General features: G+C 35.9%; 1 long non-coding RNA gene across 1 annotated transcript; it reads right to left on the bottom strand.

Annotated features, from left to right (window-relative positions):
* Positions 1 to 2,985: 2,985 nt before the first annotated feature.
* Positions 2,986 to 6,789, bottom strand: LOC141481631 (uncharacterized). The gene is made up of 2 exons (XR_012465065.1): positions 6,562 to 6,789; positions 2,986 to 3,416 (listed from the first exon to the last, which is right to left on the bottom strand). It is a non-coding gene; the product is annotated as an uncharacterized lncRNA (long non-coding RNA).
* Positions 6,790 to 22,564: the final 15,775 nt, after the last annotated feature.

Genomic DNA, 22,564 nt, shown 5'->3' with positions numbered 1-22,564 from the left:
GGTTACTAATATGATTCCAATTCCGAAAAACAATGCACCTACCACGTTCAGTGACCTACGCTCTATCAGCATCCGGCCCTCATTCTCTAAAATATTCGAGAAAAATGTTTCCCGTCAAGCAAGCGCTTTTCTTGAAGAAAATCGAATACTCCCGTACGAGCAGTCTGGGTTCCGCAAAAAACACGGAACACAGACTGCCCTCTTGAAAGTAATCGACAATCTTGCGAGAATTAGAGATCAATCTAAAGTCACCATTTGATCAAAGTAAAGTTTACGATCTAGTTAATTTCGATTTACTCATCAGCAAGCTCAAGTTCATAGAATTCGATGACATTTCTCTTGAATGGATGACCAGCTATCTCACAGGCCGATCACAGAGGGTCAAACTGGATGATTACTCATGGTCATCCCTAAAAGAAACAATATTAGGTGTACCGCAGGGAAGTATTTTAGTACCTTTGATGTTATCACTTTCTTATCACAATGTCAAGTACATCTATACTTAGATGATATACAGTTATATTTGTCTTCTCATAACACTGATACAGAAAGTTGCGTGGCCAATATAAACACAGATTTGCACAAAACATTCCCATACTCGGAGAATCATGGACTAAAAATCAATCCAAATAAAACTTTGGTCTTATGCATAGGGTCTTAGAGACAAATAGTAGAAACTCAGTGTAACTTTAGGCTCACTCTCGATAACGCAGACATTGACTGGGTAGACAGTGCTAAAAATCTTGGCGTAACCATAGATACCTCTTTGTCTTTCCATGAACATGTGACAAACATTTTCAAACTATCATTCTTCAAACTCATATCGCTATATATATTCAAGTATCAGTTATCAGAAGAAATTAAACTCATAGGTAAAACTTTCGTTTACCCCCATATCGAGTATTGCTGTTCGGTGTATTAAAATTTTTGGCCTCAATATAACAAGCAGAAGTTACAAAGTATACGAAATACTTGCATGCGATTTGTATGCTGTATACCATATGGTGAATACGTCACACAATTTTTGTAAAAATGAAGGAGCTGAATGTGAGGTGCAAAGTCCAATATTTGATACAAATGTTTTTGTTTGAATTGCTTCAAACTAAAACACCTAGTTATTTATATAGTTTATAGAGCAGGCATTCTGACATACATATGGTAAAATTGAGAAATTACTCATTTAACATTTAATTGAAGGTGATTGACAACGTTTCATGATGAATTTCACTGGTTCGGACTTCCATTGTCTACTATATAAAATGATTTGAAATCCCTGAAACAACTAAAAAGATGAGGGACTGCCAATGAGATCGCTACTTTCACCAGTCATAGCCAACATATATATGGAGTGGTTTGAAACTCTGGCCATTGAAGAAGCCCACAAGAAACCTCGAGTCTGGTTGAGATATGTTGACGACACCTTCATAATATGGAACCATGAGAATACTGAACTAGACGCTTTCCTGAAACACATCAACAGCGTGAGACCTTCCATCACTTTCACAATGGAAAAGGAAATCCACAACGAATTGCCATTCTTAGACGTTTTGGTGAAGAGGACCGACACTAAGTGGGAAACATCTGTATACCGAAAACCCACTCATACGGGACAGTATCTGAACCACGAATCCAACCACCATCAATCGACTAAAAGAGGAATCATCAAGACTCTGTTAGACCGTGCTTTTGGGCTCTGTAATACAAAGGAATGTCTCGAGAAGGAACTAGATATCATCAAAAATGATCTTCAACGGAATGGCTACTCCAAAGCGATGGTAGAAAAGATTATAGCTAAAAGACAGCAGGGGCCTCGCAAGGAAGAGAAGCCGTCACAACCACAACCCTACATCAGAGGATTATCGGAGAGGATAAGAAGAATTGGTTCCAAGTACAACATCAGAACCTGTTTCAGATCCGGTAACACTATCCGTAGCAGCCTCACGAAAACCAGGCCCCCAAACACGGACTGCGATTCCAAAAATTGCATTTACCGGATACCCTGTGAGTGCGGAAAATCCTATAGTGGTGAAACTAAGAGGCCATTGAATGTTCGCATTGCCGAGCACAAGAAGCACACACAGCGAGGGGAAACCAGCAAATCAGGAATGGCAGACCATGTTTGGACCCATCAACACAACATCGAGTGGTCCCAAGCTGAGATCTTGCACAAAGAGGAACATTGGTTAAGGAGAAAATTCAAGGAAGCCGCATACATTTTGTCCAACAACGTATTCAGCCAGGCAGGTCACGAAACGTCGTGAACTAACGTGACTTGGAATCTCTATCCTTTTTATTTTTATTTTCTTTTTTCATTCCTTTATTTTTATTTATTCAATTGTTATATTTTTACTTGTAGTTTATTTTATTATTATTTCATTTCAGGTTTATTTTGGTTAATATAATTGTTATTTTCAGCTATTCATTTTTAATTATTCCGAACCAGTGAAATTCACTCATTTAACATACCTAGCCACCGTACTTTCAAATTTCAAGGATGTTTTTCTTATATAGCCCTTTCTTATCTGAATGATATTTTACCCGTTTTAAATCATAATATTCATCAATTTAAGAATGAAATAAAATCACAGATACTCGATGCTCAGTGGTAATTTGAAAAATTTAAAATTCAATGTATGGTAGTGCAATGAGATTGTAAAATTGACCAAAATAATGAGTTATCAGTAAATATATGATCTACTATTTTTTCTCTTCCCTATCATTGTAATGATAGTAAATAAGTATTTTTATAATTATTTCCTTACACTCACTGTAATTTTTGGGAGGGGTGGAAGGTCTTTGGCTAACCCTTTTTCTTTTATGTCTAAACGTATTTTTTATAGATAATAAACGATATTATTATTGAATGCAAAGCAATACTGGATAGGGATTTGAGGATCCTTTCAGATTACTCGTAAAAACCCGGCTGAGGATTGTATAGGGAAACTCGAGTTGCGTTTTTGGGCCTCCATCATGAAAAAAAACCTATTTTATTGAATTTTTGTCACATTTATTTTGGAATACACATTCAATTATTGAGTTATCAGAAATATAACATCTTATTCGCTTTAATAACGTATGAAACATATTTAGAATGGTGTAAACACTATTTTAAAACTATTTAATAGGTAATCAATAGATGAAGCATTGCATTTTTACATAAGAATCTGAAACATATCACAACTTAAATAACAATTTCCAAACTACCCATGATGATAGTTCCAGTAGGGTCTGTAACGAGGTCTGTAAGAATGATAGCGATAACGCCTCCATGGTTCAGGATAGGCTGTTTCGGCTGGCTTCAGATCATCTTCAGCTTGTGAGTCGGCAACCAATATCGTGGATATCTTGCCGCTACCAATGGGATTTGAAAGAGCCGTAGTTAAAATCACGAAACAGCAGAGAACTAGCAAGAGTTTCTGAAAAAGAAAACGAAATATTATACAGTGTCATCCCTAAAGTATGCACCATATGGGAAACTTATTTGTCAAGGGTTTTTCAACAAAACATTATTCTTGATAAAAGTTTGTGCATCCCCTAAAACTAAACGTGCACCAACAAAATACACTACAACCCATGTAATATACGAGGTGCCTTCAAATATTTGATTTTGTGACAAGAGTAAAGTACTCTTATTTTGAAAAATCCCGGGAAATGTTATTTAAAAAATTTGTTTAACATTGAAAAATATATTTAGATTTGAGTGATGGCTATCTGAGTAGAGTTTAATTTTTTACCCATTCGCAAATTTTTGCGAAAACGATAAATAGACAACATCCTATATACGACGGTTTATTTTGAAAGCCTGTAATATTACAAATTACACAACTGTCGTGTTAATCATGGTAAATTTTTTTGTGTATCACAATGTCTAAGTATTTGATGGAGTTATTTCCAAATCGTAATGAACTCATATTGAGTAAGTGATTGAAACGAGAAGAAAATGATAAGTACTTTATTTTAGCTCAATTTAGAGGTAATTTGTTATACCTAAACCACTTATCTATTTTACTGAAATCAGTTTCAGCTTTTGTTTTAAAATTCACCAAAGTATCACATTCATATAATAGATAGATATATTTTCACCACATTACATATATAAATACATTTATGGCATGTAAATATATTAATAGATACAATATAAAGTACACAATGAATACAATTATACAATAAAACTTATGATATTTTGAAAGTGTTACAAACATAATCAAGTGAGGCATAAATAAATAGCGTAAACAGAATGGAATATTTCAGAGAAGTGATGTGTTGAGTGCATGACTCAATTGCTTTGTTGTGACGAGAAACTCGTCTGTGGAATAAAAGCGGTGTTTAAGAATATATTTTTTTGTGCTTTTTTTGAACTGATCAAAAGATAGTGATTTGATTCTCTCCGGCAAGCAGTTATATAGATTGATATTCAGAGAATTATGTTGAGATTTGGTTAATCTATACCTTGGAGTTTTTAATAACTTAGCATACCTAGTATTATGGTCATGTATATCTGACTGGGTTTCTAACTGGTTGATATTTCTGTGTATTTCTAATAAGGCATTGTAGATATATAATGAAGGTAAAGGCATGATGCCAAACTTTATAAAGTGTGGGTGACAATGTTCTCTATATCCAACTCCAGCTAAAATTCTTACTGCTTTTTTTTGTTGTCGAAAGATGGTTATTGCACGAGTGGCATTTCCCCATAAAATTATTCCATAGTTTATCTGCGAATGAAACAGAGAAATATGTCATTCTCAGAGTATCAGGTTGAATTGCTTTTTTTAACTGCCTCAAGAGAAATAGAGTACTTGCTAATTTGTTACAGTGTCAATATTGCAGTGTCATCTGAAAAACTAATTATTTTTTCCTTGGTATCAAGGTGTGGAATGCTGTTCATATAAATTATAAATAGAAGAGCACCCAGTTCCTTGAGGTACACCATATGTAACAGTCATGGGATCACTGAGAGTAACACCTATGTAAACTTTTTTTCGCGGTCTGACCAATAATTTTCTGAGATTTTATGAATATCTTATGATTTTATGTGTATATCTGGATACAAGATACATACAAGAATGGTAAGTATTCAAAATGTTAGACAGGGATGAAAAATATATATGAAAATTGAGACATTAATTCATTAGAATTTGTTCATAGTAATATATTTTTTTCATTTTTGAGCCATTTGATCACTGAAATTTTGAATAACTGAACACAGATTCCGTTTTTATATGATCTGGAGCAAGATTGAATAATTTGGGTCCAATATATGTAATTGATCTTCGTCCAATAGCATTGTTCATTTTTGGTATATCTAGGTTATTCGCTTTGAGTCGGGTTTTCATATCCATGTTCATGATTTTTTAACTTATTTCTGTTGTGAAATATAAATATTAATAAGCGGTTGTACAGTTGTACTATAGACTCCACCTCATCCTAGATTTCCATACATTAAGAGAGACTGAACTAACGAAAAATATATACTGCGCAAATCATTGATACACAGTATATTTTAAAGTGTTCGGAAAACATACAAAAGGGCTCTGAGTCTTTTACAAAGATAGACTATATGTATTTTCCAACTGAGATTATGGTCGAGATACTTTACTGAACTAGATTTTTTCAAAGTTATGTTCTTATTTCTGCTAGTTAAATGAATATTGATGTTTTGTGCATTGGGAAAATCATGTCTGTTACTACAAAATGAAATGTAAGATGTTTCATCAGTATTTATCGTCAGGAAACTATCATCAAGCCAATTTACTATAGTGTGAGATATTACATTTTCCCAGGCTGTTCCATCAATTATTAGTACTGTATCATCAGCATATGAAACCACTTTTCCAGAAATATCAATGGATAAATATCATTCAAATATAATACCATCAGAATTGACCCTAAAACAGTACCCTGGAGAATTTCGTATTTAATTTCTTATGGGTCGCTCAGTACACCCTCTATTTAAACCATTTGTACCCTTTTATTGAGGTAGTTGTTGATTAGATCATTTGCCAGACCTCTGATACCAAGATTATTATCTGCCAAGAAATATTTTGTATCTTCAGGAGGAAGCAGATCACAACTAAAACCCTAATGTTGGCAGCAGGACGAGATATCTCTATCTCTAAATGATTTCCAACAATTTTTCAACAGTTGAGAGAAATTTCAATTATTGTATTGCAATATTTTGATTTTCTTGCATTTATGAATATGGTCCTAGTATTTTCAAAAATGATGGGTCATTTGGAATATTGCTTATTTTGGTATTTAATGTTTTCTATGAAAATGTTCATAGACTTACTTTTTACACCTCACAGTTAGTTTTAATTTTTGCAGTTGTTTGGATGGATCCCAATAGTATTAGTTCTAAGATATCTAGTTTGGAAGATTAAAGGAATGGAATCAATCACATTTGAAATATCACTAATGGCATGCAAGGAATATTTTTTTAAAATTGTTCGATTATTATAATATGTATTGAGAAAAAAAATGCGGACAACTTCGCCACTTTCCAAAACAATGATGCCTGCCAAAAAATGTCCTTTCAATTCCTAAACACAATTTTCTTACCTTCATATTTGAAAATTGACAACAAAATGGGTCTGAGAAATGAATTTTCATTGAAATTTTCACAATAACTGGAATTAGCATCATGATTGTGATTGGTATTTATAGTGCATTTTATTAATTCATTTATCATCTAAGGTCAAGACTGACACGAACCATTTCCATATGGAAATATAGTTTGCTGGACTGGTTGAAGCTCCGCCTTTTTTAAACGCGTCTCTGAACCACAGAATCTCACAAACACACAAATTAATTAATATGAATCATATATCTCCATGAAAAAATCAGACAGACATATGTTATTTACATGATTTACAATAAAAACATGATTTGGTGCAGCTGAATTGAAAACAAAATAGAGTAAAATCACCATATACAGGGCTATTCAAATTCGTTTCTGTACATGGGGATCTCGTAAACGATAAGAGATAGAGTGTTGGTTAAAGTGTGGCAAAGTTGCGTATTTTAGAGACCTATTCAATGATGTAAAGAAATCGAATGTAGCTCTTTCGGTTCTGGAGATATACAAGAAAAACCAAAAAATCCCAAATTATTTTTTTGCCTATATCTTCTTTATTCGCAGACATATTGAAAATCTGTCCACATTTTGCTATTGGCACTTGATGTGAGCTATCAGAATATGTCCATGAATCTTTTATACAGGGTGTCATCTGACTTGGGCCTCCCCCAACTTTGAATTTTTAAATACGGACCTGTACTTTTTGTTGTAGTTTTTGTATCGTAGACATTCACTTCATACTGAGAAATGAAATGAAGTTTTATATTTCGGGATGTTTTGGTTATATTTGATTATAATTGTGTGAATTATTCCCTTTTAAATTACGGCCTTGGAAATTGGTTGGCTGATTTAAATAAAAACACAATGGCAACTTTCACGTCTTCCTATGTACCGTAGAGTTTTTCGAGAGTGTTTTTTTCATTTTTAGGTTCCTATTCATATTTTTTCCATTGCTAAGAGCGTTTTCTACAATGAAAAAAACTTTTATGATTATCTGAAACATATCTACATCAAAAATATATTATATGTGTTTCAACAAGCAGAAAAAAAATGATAGCAATAATAACATCCGAAAAGAAATGAAGTAATGTATATACACAAAAAATTAATGGAGCAATAAATGTTCGAATTGGAGTTCTTTCATTTCGAAACATTTTTGAACTCGGTTTCTCATATTATTCATTGCCCTTAATACACTTATTTGCTGCCTTGTTGAGGCCATCTTATTGGCCCGTTATTTGTCTCTAAATGGAAGGAAATTTCGAGACAAGTTTCTTTATATGTTTGAACATTCAAATAATTGTTTTTGTAGAAACGTCCCGTTATTCAGAATTGTTATTTTGTTTTTCACGAATACCATTCGCCCTAATGATTTTCTCAAGTGAATAAATGTCCATTTTTCTCACTCAAACTAAGCTATTTTTGAGCAATACCAATTGAGCAACCAGCAGTAGATAAAACCACTCGTCTAACGGACTTGTGATGTTTGCTCTTATGGTATTGCGAAATATCTAAGTTTTTGTTCAAAAATGGAAATGCATGGTGGTCCTGATGGATTATATTCGATATTTTGAATTTTATGAAAATTTATAAACCCTATACAGTGCATTTCTTTAATGCCCCCCCTTATATTTTTTGAACGGATCAACTCAAAAAATTGTAATTTGGGATAATGAAATGAATGCATGAATACTTCATTATTTGCTGATATTTGAATTATTTGTGTTTTATCACTATTTAATTTTAATTTATTTGCTGCAAACCATTCATTTGCCTTGTTAGTAGCGCAAGTTAGTGAAGCATCCAAGTTTACGTTGTATTTCTCAGAAATAATAAACGTTGAGTCGTCAGCAAAGAGAACTGACCTATAAGGTGACATAAAGCAGCCTGAGGTCATTAATATAAATGATAAAAAGGAGGGGGCCCAAAACCGAACCTTGGGGTACTCCATGACTAACAATCTGAAAGTCTGATGTTTTACCGTTCACTGAAACGCATTCTTTTCTATTGGAAAGATAAGAACTGTTAAGTTTCAAGGGAATTCCTCTGACACCATAATAGTTTAGTTCTTTCAGGAGAATGTCATGTGACATTCAGTCGAAAGCTTTCGAAAGATCGCACAGCATTATAACTGTACGATTGCCTTGTGCAAGTGATTCTACAACGTCACCGACAACATTAAGAAGTGCCTGTACTGTTGAGCGGCAGTTTCTGAAGCCAAATTGAGAGTTATTAAAGAATCCCTTTTAATCAAAATATTCATACAATTGTTTTTTGATTAATTTTTCAATGACTTTACTGAATTTCGAAATAATACTGCTGGGGCGATAATTCTCGATAACCTTTTTAAAAAGAGGTAATACTTTGGATAATTCAAAAATTTTAGGGTATATATCAGTATTAAACTTAATATTTATGAGCCATTTCGCCATTTTGTAGTAGTTGAAGATATTGACATTATATTTTAGGGTTGGAGCTTCAAAAAGATGTGTCACGAGACCCCCCTTTCCATTAAATTGTTTTCCAGATGGCGCCCAGTCGCCATCTTGAAAGTTTCGTCTGTCAATTTCACTCCAAAATAAAGTATTCATGCAATAATTTTATTATCCCAAATTTCAATTTTTTTAGTCGACCCGTTCAAAAAATAAAATGGGGGGGCATTAAAGAAATGCAGCACTGTATATTTGTGAAATATGTTGTTACTCCGAGTTTATTACCGTATTTTAAGAAACATATTCCTTCCAGTGAGCCCTGCTATGAACCTATTTTCACTCACAATCAATCAATACAGTCTTTTTTTCTTTTTTCTTCTTCTTCTTTTTTTCTTCTTCTTTTTACTTTTTTCTTTTTTTTTCTTTCTCAAAATGTTCACCAAAGCTTTGTCAATAAGAGCTTTTCTTTGGGCAATAAAGCATATGTATTATAATTATTATAATACAGCATCCAGTCAGAAACAAAATTAAAAATACACACTTTCGGATTCAAAACTTTTATTACCAGTTTGAACATACAGTATCAATATTTCCATCAGAAGAAACTACCAGTAATAGCTCTTTCTCCAACCTTTGTAACCTCCCCAACCTGAGTGACCACCCCAACCACCACCCCATCCGCCCCCCCCGTATCTTTTTCCCCAACCATATCCACCCCGTCCGTATCCCCAATTGCCACGCCAAGCACTTTCGTCTGCACTGAGATCGTCATTTTCCCCCTGGATTGGCACTGCTACATTTTCAGGTTGATCAGCATATTCTCCCAAAGGTTCAGGATAAGCCTCTGTTACTACCACAACGGCAAAGAATAACAGCAACAGTTCCTGTAAAATAAATTGAGTGGTAGGACAATCATTATTATTCCAACGCAATAGCATAGCAATTTTATATTAGCATGCAATTTCTGTTCTAGAAAAAACCATTTCAGCTTCGTATCAGCTTGATTTCTCACCCAAATGAGGAAGCTAATGTTCCAAATGAGATATAAAAAATCTGTTTAATCAGCTGTCGCCCCCATACGAACGACAACTCTCAGAAGTTAAGAAACTTGTGCGAGCTAAAGACTAACGAGGTCTTACCTTTTAACGTGTGATTCCTAACACGTTAAACATCAAAACATCATCAAAATCAACAAAAAATAGGTGAGGACTGATGAAATGTTTACTCGCTTGCAAAATTTATCTGATGTATCTCAATTTTCTGATGAAATGAATCTCTCTCTGACTTATCAAAAAGAGAAATGAAAGTACACCAGACCCAGATTCCAAACATTTTTAAGAAGACAGCAGTTACAAAATCAACATCATCAACATCAGACCAGAAATATAATAATCAGTCGAAACTCTTGACATCAATTGATAAAAAAATATGTATACCAGTTCTTTTATAGTATACTGGGTGCTGTAATCAAGAGGTCACAGAAGTAATTGAAAAACTATAATATGGAGATTTATTAAACAGAGTGGTTAACATGTTTTTGATAAAACTCAATTTCTACGATTTTTCTTCCATGTATTATGTGCAGCAAGACGTTCTGGTATCTTCAGGTAGGTTTGCACGATAATGTAAATTGATTCACTGTGAAACCTGATACTGATTTTGATTATAACTAGCGAAAAAATAAATGAATGCAAAAAAACAAAAGCTCTGGTTGACAGTACTCCGAAACCGGTCTCCTTTCGGTGGTCATCCCGATCAAATGAAATTAGTTCCACCATATTCTTAATTTCTTCCCCTGTGTATGGTGTTTAACGAACCAAAATCGCCACAATTCCTCACGAACTTGGTGGGAAAACATTTGTTCGGTTCGCCAGCAGGGGGCACCAAGTTCGTCTGTGTGTGGAAGAGGAGAACCGTTATTCGACATTTTCCTCAGTGCTTGTGGTGATATGGCGCACGAAAACTTCAAGTCCTCCAAGTTTCTTCCAGTAGCTAAGTAGTGGGGTGTAGAAAAGAAGCGATGCTATTATGTGAGGTGTTTTGATATGTAGTGTCCAATAAGTAATTTAATTCTGTTTCGGTCATTGTTGAATAATTGGTGTAGTCTTTCGCACTGTTCTCCCAAAGATGAGATTAGAGATTGAGGTGACACCACTTTTCTTTCACGAAGCTACTGCTTGCTCTACTGCAATCTTTTCTTCTTCTTTCTTGTGGAACCCCTAAACTCATATAGTACAACAATAGCAGCTGCTATCTTTGAAAAAGATTGCAGCTGCTATTGCAGCTGCATGAACCAAATTAAGCGAACCAGGTTCCCATGTGTGTAGACCGATTCAGTTGTTGTTTTTCCATCGGGTATCTGCCACAAGTATCTACAAAATCGTAGGTTTACATGAGAGCCAAGTATGAGGTGTTTTGCACCTGTACTTGAGCATATCATATGCACCTCTGGAATATGTTCCATCATTCTGACTCCCACCCCGGGGTATGACTTTGGGGAGTGGAATATTTGTGAATAATTGATTTTGTTTGTTCAGGATATTCAGATGGTTCACTCCATCTGAAATGTTCCCTGGTGGTCGAAGGCTTTACAGAAAACGGTCCAGGCGAAGCTCTATGGGTTACAGAGACAGGCTTGTTTGGCCATCACTGGTGCCATTAGTAGAACACCGTCAGCGGCCATGGAGATCTTTCTAGATCTACCTCCTCTCCACATTTTTTATGGAGTGAGAGGCTGGATGAACTGCATATAGACTTGTGCACATTGTCAATTGCATAAATCGATTGAATGCAGAGTGCAATAGACTGTTGGTTGACATTGGAAGTCACAGCATTCTGGAAATGACCTCTGACTTTATACCTCCGATTGTCAACTACGAACTGCCTTATAAAGTACTGTTCCCAAGTAGAGAAGACTGGATCCTCCGGGAGAAGGAAATATTAAGAGCAGATAGTTGTTGGTTTACAGATGGATCAAAAACGGCTTCCGGTTCTGATGCAAAATACTATTTCAGTCGCAGACCCAGGACAAGGATATCAAACCTATGCGACATTATTCCAAGCAGAAATTTACGCTATTGAATTGTGTGCGGAGGGATTGGCAGTCTATAAAAATATTCTGGGACAGTCAAGCGACTTTGGAAGCTCTTGGCTCCTAGCGAGAAACGTCTAAATTGGTAGCAAACTGCCAAAAATGACTCTTCTCGATAGGAAGACTTAAACAGATTGTCTCTGGTCTGGATTCCAGGCCATACTGGCCTGGAAGATAATGAGGTTGCTGACTGTCTTGCAGAAGAGGGTGCTGCAAGCAGCTTCATCGGACCAGAACCTGTCATTGGCATCGTTTTAGGCTTTGCCAAACAAAGGTTGAACACCTGGATGGCAAAATGATTTATGAACTTCTGACAGAATCTTCCAGGATTGGCTCACTCCAAGGCGTATATTCACCCTTCGAAGCTTGATAGCAAAAAGTTGTTGGACTACAGTAGGGATGAACTACGATGTCCAACAAGCCTCCCTACGGGTCACTGTCATTTGAATCATCATATGTAGAGACTCGGACTGTCGGATGACAGTCCTCATTTGGAAAATGATGGAACAGCATGGCACATAGTTTGTGCCTGCCCCGCTGGAGACAGAATCAGGTTTTTAGAGTTCGGCAGAGCCATCCTCTTACCTTCTGACCTGAAATACCACTCACCATACAAACTAATCGACTTCGTTAAGAAGCTAGTTTTATTTGGTCGAGTATGAACAGGTGTCAGCCACAATAAACCCCTGCGAGTTGCGGTGGAGGCTCCAATGGACCCACTCTCTTCGGACCTAACCTGACCTTGACCCTGAAAAGACCTTGTCGGTACTGACGAGGAAATATATTTATACATATAGTAGGAGGGTAGTTGTTGCTGATCAGTTGGGAACTGAAGAGGTAAATATTTGACAGTGCCGAAGGTTAAATCTTTTTTTTGTAAATTTTCTCCTCTTTGAGAATCTTTCTGTCTCATTCCTTACATAATTTTAGTTTCAATGTTGATACCTCATTTATCCTCGATTATTTTGTTCATAACAATCGAAATAACAATTATCCACTGTAAAATCCTTTGAATACATTTTTCTAGCGCTCATACAGAATCGAATTGATTATTGCTCATGTTTTTATGAGCTTCTTCTTTATTTTTCACGTTTTTGAAAATTCAGCACAAATCATTAGTATTACTTGAAGATATTCCATTTCTCAGTATTGTTGATTCAAGCAAACAACAAATCAACAAAATAGATGAGTGAGGCTATTTCTTAAGGACAAAACACAAGCACCACAGGAAAATCCCTGAGGTGCCCTAAGAGCGGTGCCTGTGCGAAAGTGGTGATTCACATCCGATTTGAATTGCTTCAGATCAAATCCAATTTCTTTCTTTCTTTCTGAGGTGTGTATTTCAAGTGTATTTCACATAAAAGCAGTTCTCCAAATGAAAGAGTTCTCAAACAGTGAAGTTCGAGGTGTACTGAGTTGAACCTCAAAACGATGAGCAGCCACAGTCCGTCGCGTATTTCTGGTATGTACTGCTCTTGGTGGAATCAAATGTGGCAAGACACTTGAACACTTCCCGTGAAAGTATCTATAGAAGAGAGACAAATCCCCAACCTTTCTTCGAAGTTCCAGACTATCAAGGTTGCAGGTGATGTTCACGTCTCCAATCAGGCGGATGGTTCTTTTCTGGATGGAATCCAGCAGCTTCAGGTTATGCTTAGGGGAGGAGCTCCATACATGAGAACAATACTCCAAAGAAGGTCTGAACTGAGCTTCATAAAGCATCAAAAGTTGCTAAAGTGTGTACAGTTTTCCGGTTCGGAACAGTGTTCCAAGCTTTCGAGAAGCAGCCTTTGCAATTCCAGCGTCAAGATTGTGCAAAGACATATTGGTGTCCATTTTGACCCCCAACAAACAAACTTCTCGAAGCAGAAAACGGAATTGTCTGTCATGACATTATGATATGCGGTTCAGAGGAATTTTTTCTTGGAGAAAACCAATGCCAGCGTTTTTGTGGCATTGAATTGAACTTGGTTAGTTTCACCCCAATCCAAAAATCACTTCTAAATCCTTATTAAGATAAGCAACCTCCTCTTGGCGGTGAAGATGTGCATCCGCAGCAGATTTATTCATTTATTTATCATCAAATATTCCACTTGTTGAAAGGTACAATGGAAAAAACATTAAGAACATATCTTCCAATATACAATAACAAGGAAAACGTCAGCTTGAAAAAAATAAAAAACTATACGTATTTACAAATGATTTGCCAAATGAACAAGAAACACAAATAACATGGAGAGGGATAAAATCATCCATAAAATCCTTATATTAGGGGCTGCCTTTATATTTACGTCTAATTTGTTGAAAATTTTCGGTTCGAGATAAACATGGCTTTTCTGGTAGAGGGCTATTCGATGTGATCGAGGTACTAGCAAATTTCCATAGCGAGTTGGATAATCATGAGTTTGCTTGTTCGATAAAAAACTTGATTTGTTATTATAAACAAAAATACATAATCCATAAACATATATCCCAACAACCGTAAGAAGTTTCAGGTTTTTGAAAGAGCTCCTGCATGACTCTCTCCATCCAAGTTTAGCAATTATTCGAACTGCTGACTTTTGTAATATGAAAATCCTTTTCACGGACTCAACAAGATTTCAGCATTACAGTAGTTGGACAAGAATCATAACGCATAAAAATTTTTACGTAGTTTTTCACAAAATGAGTCGATATGTGGTGTCCATGTGAGTCTGTAATCAACTGTGATGCCTAATAATTTACTTTCTTTAGAGGATTCTACATGAAAATCATCGTCCTCATATATACTGAAAATTTCGGACTCATTTGTAACCATAGTAAATTTCATCAGCCCAGTTTTAGTTATATTGAGTTTCAGATGATTTTCACTCGCTCATGTTATAATTTGCTGGTATACCTTTCCAGTAATATCTGATAGAGTTGCCGAGTCTTTCTCTGTTAAAAGGAAATTTGTATCATCCGCATATGTTACCACGTGTACTGATGAAAGTTGTTGAAAACAAACAAGTGAAACAAGTCATTCGCAAAAACGATGAAGAAAAGTGGTCCGCGTATGGATCCTTGAGGGACACCTTGCTCTATGTTCCGTGTTCACTCACAGTGACGTCAACAATAACTCGTTGAATTCAGCTTTGCAGATATTATTTAATTAACTTGTGATGTCCTGGAATCCAAATGGAATGATGAAGTGTGCTGCCGTCAGCAAAGCAATATATTGGATTCTTGTTTTCTTCCAACAAGTCGTTGATTTACAATAAAAAGAGGGTTGGAGACTACCACTCGCAGGGAACGTTCTTTGAGGAAGTTGAAGAGCCTTACAAACAAATGAGCCATAGCATCGAAGTTTGGCCAGCAAATCCTCATGCCACACAATATACTACCCACTACACTATAGTACTACACCGTACTACATAGTGATAATTATACCAAAGGAAGACTGAAGATGAATTAGAACTAATATTTCTCTCAAATGAATTAATCAATCTTTCAATTTACATCTATCTGAGACTTCACCACTACTTTTCGAATCGATCAAAATCTAATCTGTTGAGAATAACGGAAATAATAAACATGGTAGAAATTTCAGCCAAAAAAACTAATGAAATCAAATCAATCAATACATTATCTCCAACCAAGAATATATTCATTATAAATCAATTAGGTTTCAGACATAAATACTTCTGCTAATTAATTATGCAATTTCACAGAAAGCGTGAATTGTAAAAGCGAAAATTGATGTTTCAATGCTATGATTGTTTTCAATATTATGAATCATTTTGGTACCTTTGTACTTTCAATACAAAATAATTCATTTGAGACAAAAAATTTAATCGTCACGCCTTTGAAAGCATTTAACAAGTTCATTAAGGGACATGATTGAAAATTGAAAATGAGCGAATAAAAAATTTATAACAGCCAAGAAAAGGAAAAAAACATCGAATATTAAATATAAAAACATTAAAAAGAGTTCATATGGAACACACTCTTCAGGTACTCAAGATGGAACTCTATACACTGTCATTACTGAAAAAGTAATAATTTTAAATTCCACAAATCTATATCTATAATATACATCTTCCAGTGAAGATTCTAAAGAATTTTATCGACTGCTATTTTCATTTGAGATATTTCAAGGGTAGATTACAAGAAGAGAAGGTTTTTATTACTACTTTAAATTTTCTTTATAACACAAATTTCCTCTAGACTGTCTGCTGAGGTTTATTTGGTTCTGCATGAAGATTTTTTGTGTTTCAGGTGAATACCATTAAGATCGAATGTTGATTAACATCGAAGCTTTCTTGAACTTGAGAAGAAAATGCTTAGTGCCCTCAATTGAAAATGTTAAGATTGAAACTGGCATATTTTCACAGGGATCATCAAGGTATTTCATTTGTTATGTATATGTATATGAAATGTGAATGTAACAATTTCAAAGTAGTGAATTTTCATAACTTTTCAACTTTCTCAAAGTTTTCTTGAACAACTTCTGAATACCCAAGAGAAAAAATATGTTCATCTTACCTTGATCATTTTTTACGAATTTTTCTTGCAAATGTCAACTGAACTTGTTGGTCTCAACTTTTCACAATCAGTTAAACTGATTCAAATTGCGGGGTGATGCTAAGTATTTATATAGTGAGAGACATTTTATTTGTTTTCATTTATTTTCCGATTGATCATTGTTATTTTAAGGTCGTCAAGATCATGAACGATGTCCCATGTGGTTGGGTTTTATGGGTTGTTTAATAACAAACTGGATTCTCTTCTCAGTGAAAAAGAGTCTGTTGCAGTTGCGGTCAAGGTTGAGACATGATTTGTTTTCTTCATTCTAATTGTAGATACTGGGGAATTGAGATGACAAAATGAAATTATTTTTGCTGTACCTAACTGGTCCATCTGAGTGTTGAAAAAATATTCTTTTCGAATCAAAAATATTTTGTATTATTTCAAATTACTTTCAATTCGTTCCTGTACTTCATGTCAATTTTTTTCTGAGCAAGTTCCTGGCAGGGCCGACTAATAAACGTTTTGATCTTACTGAGTTGCAACAAGTTGTACAACGACTTTTTTAAGTTATCTCAGGAAATCATTCCAATCTACAGGGTGTCCCTGGACTTCCTCTTTTCCTCTCGGGAATGTATAGATGGGGTCAAAATATCACCAGTACTTCATATAACTTTTTTTCCTAAAATCCTTCGTTACCAAGTAACGGGCCCTCGAAGTTACAAAATGAAAAATGTTTTTCTTTGATAACTTTTCAAGTGAATATTCAAAATCATCCAAATTTTGGTAATTGACTAAACAAATGAATTCCTTCGATGAGCTTTCATGCAGGAGTCAGTTGTTTTGCTACAAAGTCAGGAACGGACTACCCCCGATGGTCCACACCCCAAAACTTTGAAATGACAGATATTTTTCAATATTTTTCAACAAATTAAGGTTACTTGGACAATTTTATGAATAAAAGTACTCGTGTGGAAAGTCGATCGGAGCAACGAGTCTTGATAAAAATGTAGTTTCACTCGACGACATCAAACCCGCTCGTCCACCATTATTTGAAATGAATAATTATCAAAGCAGAAATAATAATGATAACGTTAATTCAACAACATTTATCCTGAGATGTCTACCATTATTCGAAAATATTAGTTTTTAAGGAAAATGGAAATGATAGGTAAAATGTTCATAACGAATTTTTATAATGCAAACACGTTTAACTAACGAAACTCAAGAGCCTCAAGACCAAACAGAAATGAAAAATCCGCTACAGAAACTGCTCGATATGACCACCTTCTCTCTCTATACATTTTCTTAGTCTGCGAAGACACCCTCTCTGTACTTGAAATAGCATTCCAGGGTCGTTTCGTATGGCTTCACAATGTAATGTTATTCTGTTCAACAATGCATCTCTTGTGTGAATAGGTGTAGCGTAAACTAGGCTTTTTAGATGCCCCCACAGAAAAAAATCCAATGGATTTAAATCCGGAGACCGCGATGGCCATGAATATGGCTCACCTCTACCAATCCATCTATTGTGGAAAATATGGTTCAGATGGTCACGCACAATCAAACTAAAATGAGGAGGAGCGCCATCATGCATAAACCACATATCTCTTCGGGTTTGCAATGGAACATGTTCCAAAAGTCCATTCAAATCGTTCTGAATGAACTCCAAATAACGTTCTCCATTCAATCGGTCCTGTAGAACGAATGGTCCTATAAGATGGTTTCCTATGATACCAGCCCAAACATTCACGTTGAATTTCCGTTGGTGTTTGGTTTGCAATATCCCATGGGGATTTTCTTCGGCCCATATATGGAGATTATGAGAGTTGATAACTCCATCTCTACTGAAACCTGCTTCATCAGTGAATAAAACTCGATTAATAAAAGTCATATCCTCTCTTTGCCTATCCATGAACCAATTGGCATATTCCAGTCGTGCTGGAAAATCTTGAGGTGTCATGGCACGTACCTTCTGGATGTGAAATGGGTGGAGCAGTTGTTCCCTAATTATTCTATGAATAGTGGACTTGGATGTATGGAACTGTTCTGAAAGATTTCTGATGCTCATTGAAAGATCATCAGCGACGGCTTCCAAAATATTTTCCTCCAATACAACGGTACGTACAGTCCTAGGAGCGCCCTCACCACCTCGTTTTAGCAAAAACTGTACCTACAATAATATCGAAATAAAACAACGTGCTCAAACTAATTATCAATTATTACATACCTGTCTCCCTTAAGCTGCGATCGACACGCTCGAATGTTTCTCTTGACGGTACCGTTCGATTGGGAAAATGCTCGGAATACAGACGACGAGCTTCTGCAGCATTACAAAATGCTCGTCCATAAAATACATGCATATCTGCATATTCATTGAATGTAAACTGTTCGGCCATATCAAAAAAATTCAAAATATCCTATAGAATATTGACAATACAATGATAGTCATATGACAACGCACCACTCAACAAAACAAAATCGCATTCCAGTTTCTCATTTTTTATCAAAACTTTCTAAAAGGTTTTTTGTCAACATCTGTGAAAGAAATGGAACATAATTATTCCCTGGATATTTTTCACCTGATCATGTGCAGCCGTTTTTGTAGTTCATTCGTTTGCTTTTTATTAGTATAGTAAATATTTTTTCCGATGTGCGTTTTTTCAGCTAAATTTAGATTCGTGTTAAAGAATTTCTCCCATAAAATTATAATTATCAGTGAAACTCCTCAACAGTTTAGCTGTGAAGAAGAATTTGAAACATTCGAATGTTGAGTTTCATGAGATTCAGATAACTGATCAACACGAAACGTGATTATTCCACACGTATTATGTACATACAAAATATGGAATGAATTCGATATTTCATAGTAGAGTAGCTTGTTAGTTTAAAAACACCACGAATCTACAGAACTAGATATTTCTTTTGAAAAAATATATGCTATCACAATTGTGACTTAAACTTCCATATAGGTACTGTACTTTTTGTTTACGACTTCATTTTAGCATACTTTGTATTATTCCTGTTATAAATGTTGTTGAATTAACGTTATCATTATTATTTCTGCTTTGATAATTATTCATTTCAAATAATGGTGGACGAGCGGGTTTGATGTCGTCGAGTGAAACTACATTTTTATCAAGACTCGTTGCTCCGATCGACTTTCCACACGAGTACTTTTATTCATAAAATTGTCCAAGTAACCTTAATTTGTTGAAAAATATTGAAAAATATCTGTCATTTCAAAGTTTTGGGGTGTGGACCATCGGGGGTAGTCCGTTCCTGACTTTGTAGCAAAACAACTGACTCCTGCATGAAAGCTCATCGAAGGAATTCATTTGTTTAGTCAATTACCAAAATTTGGATGATTTTGAATATTCACTTGAAAAGTTATCAAAGAAAAACATTTTTCATTTTGTAACTTCGAGGGCCCGTTACTTGGTAACGAAGGATTTTAGGAAAAAAAGTTATATGAAGTACTGGTGATATTTTGACCCCATCTATACATTCCCGAGAGGAAAAGAGGAAGTCCAGGGACACCCTGTATATCGAACATGTCAAACATGTTCTGTCTTTTGTTTCTATATTTTTTTTCAAGAGGCATAGCATTGAGTTCGTTATTTTAACACCTCGAACACGTGTTTTAATCACCAAGTTATCATCTTCAAGAGGAAGATTAAACTGATTTTGGCACGTAACAGACATACCTATAGCTCACAACTCCACTCATGAACTCTACATATTTTTCTACAGCATCTTAAAAATAAACGAAGCTGAATAGATACCGAACTGTAAAGTTTGACTGAGCTTTGTTTATTTTCCAGGTTGTGGAAGGTTATACACCTAAAAAAATAAAAATCTGTTGAATATTTGAATAAGACGGTAGTATGTCAACAGCTTTTCACCGAGTGTTTCGGCCGATAAACATTATCAAAGGCGGTAAGGTAAGTGCTCCACTTATTTCCTCCGGTTTTACATTATCATAGGTGAGCGTAGCTTCGTTTCTCTTGGATTGTGTAATCTTGTTTGTGTACAATTAAAGACAGGTAGCCATATTTCAATAATCTTTATTGTCTCTTCCTCGTCCAATAAAAAATAATTCATTATTTTCAGTACAAAGAAGAAGGCAATCAACATCAACATCAGTCAGGTAAAGCAATTGATACAAACGAAGCCAGGGCCACCTATGATAATATAAAACCGGAGACAAATTCCAGGATTGCAGTGTCCAAGACGCATGTTTAACACATGCATACTTCCCATCTGCCTGAAAACAGGCAAATACTATCCTGATCCCCAAACCTGAAAAATACCCCTCCAAACCCGACTCCTATAGACCCATTAGTCTTCTCAATGTCCTCGGAAAACTTCTAGAACGTTTAATCACTGACAGATTGAATAACTTCATCCATGAAAACAACATCATCCCTCCACACCCACCAACATGGCTTTAGACCCGGACACTCCATCCAAAACGCACCAGTCGAACTAAATACACATTAATAAAACATTAATTCTTCCTTCGGTACTGTCCCTATCCTTTTAGACATCAAAAAAGCATTCGACAAGGTCTGGCACGTGGGTCTGATCTGGAAACAAATTCAAATCCGACTTCATCTTCATTTCATCAAACTAGTCGCGTCCTATCTTACCAACCGACAAATCCGCGTCAAAGTCGACGAAGCCCTTTCTCCCCTTCTCATCCCCAAAGCCGGAGTCCCCCAGAGCTCAGTTCGTGCACCCTCTCGATTCCTAATATATCTGCATGACTCCCCCTTCACTCAAGAATCCTACACCTTCGCCACCAGTACCTGTATCCTACAAACACAATCCCAAACAATGATAAACCACTTTGAATAATGGTGCAACAAGTGGCGCATCAAAATAAACCCCCTTAAAACTCAAACCATCCTATTTATACACCATAATACCACTACCCGTCCCAAACTTAATAGTAACGACTTGAACCTCAGACTGTTGGGAGAGAACCTCCACCTCCAAGACTCGGTGTCCTACTTGGAGGTTACTTTCACCAGTACCCTTAACTGGGATACTGACTTTAGAGAAACCCTGGACAGAGTCAGGAAAAGGGCTAATTTCCTAAAAGCGCTGAGAGTCAAACTCGATAGATACAACAGTAAGACTCTCTTACACACCTGCAAAACCTCCATAAGACCGATAGTGGGCCATAAAGCCACCATCTACTGCACCCTTGTCCAGAGTCGAATCCTCCGTATACTAAGAACCGAGAGAAGAAACCTAAGAAATATCCACAACCTCCCATACCGATATTCCTTCTAAGACTTTTTTTATAACCAAATAGATATTACTCCAATTAATTTGAGATTGCAGAAATTCCAAGGCAGATACAACGAGAACAATGGGAAGCCACAACACCGCGGCCATCTGCACCATGACTACCCCCTGGAGGCCCCGCGGATGGGGAGGGGGGTGGGGGGAGGGGGATTGGAGACAATAAAGATCCCTGGGGAACACCAGCGTTCGAGAGACACACAAAAATGATCCGACAAGCTGTAGCATCGAAGTTTTGCCATGAAACATTCATGCCACACGTGGTCAAAGATCTCAGAAATATCAAGCGCAATAGCTCTTGACTCTCCATGTATATCGATTGCGCTATTCCAAATAAGAGTGACATACTTTCTTGTAAGACAGGTTGAAAAGTATGTAAAATACTGGTGCGAGTATTACGCACTCTTGAGTACGATGACGGACACTTCACGGACTGTTTCAGAATTCACCTGACTAGACGTTGTCGAAAAGTAATTTCCGGCATTGTAGATTCTAGCGTGGAAAAAATTGTTCATGCTAGTAGATTTTCTATTATATGGATGTCGTTGCAATTGAACCATTCGCTTGTATTAGTGGTAGAATTGTGGATTTTGTGAAGTTTTGAAGAACGACATGCGGAAGAAATTTGTAGCTATAATTCGTTATGATAATTGTCATTTCTTTCAT

Source organism: Leptinotarsa decemlineata, unplaced genomic scaffold (genome assembly GCF_025532065.1).
Source record: "Leptinotarsa decemlineata unplaced genomic scaffold, Ldec_3_MD MMD2_tig00000251_RagTag_RagTag, whole genome shotgun sequence".
NCBI lineage: Eukaryota > Metazoa > Arthropoda > Insecta > Coleoptera > Chrysomelidae > Leptinotarsa > Leptinotarsa decemlineata.
This window is presented reverse-complemented; position numbering and strand designations above follow the sequence as displayed.